This window comes from Brassica oleracea, chromosome C3 (assembly GCF_000695525.1).
Source record: "Brassica oleracea var. oleracea cultivar TO1000 chromosome C3, BOL, whole genome shotgun sequence".
NCBI classification, from domain to species: domain Eukaryota; kingdom Viridiplantae; phylum Streptophyta; class Magnoliopsida; order Brassicales; family Brassicaceae; genus Brassica; species Brassica oleracea.
The window spans coordinates 12,651,842-12,652,311 of NC_027750.1; positions in this window are offsets into that span (position 1 = coordinate 12,651,842).

Sequence of the window (470 nt, forward strand, 5' to 3'; positions counted from 1 at the left end):
TGTTTTGTTTATTATCTAAAAATTTATTTTTGAAGTTTTCTATATTTTGAAATCATTTGAATGCTTTTGAATATGCAGATTTTTCAGATCTGAAACAGATTTTGGAAGACTTCTGGGATAATTCTTGGAAGACTCTCAGAAGACTTCTTGGAAAATTTTCTAATGTATTTTATGCTAGAAGACTTCCTACAAAGTCTTCAGAAAGTCTTCTAAAGTCTTCTGCCCAAAGTGGTACAAATAGATGATGTGAAATGGAGTTCAGGCTTATCTATGTTGAGGAATAATATCTAACTGTGTAACAATTTTGTTTATGGTCTTTTTATGATTTGTATGTGTAATATTTTAGTTGTGAATTATTTTGTAAACTTTAAGAGATGTTAATCAAAAGAATGGTAAATATTTTCATGTTTTGTCAAAAGTACTTGACTTCATTAAAGTTATTGATGCAACATACCAAAAAATATTTTAAT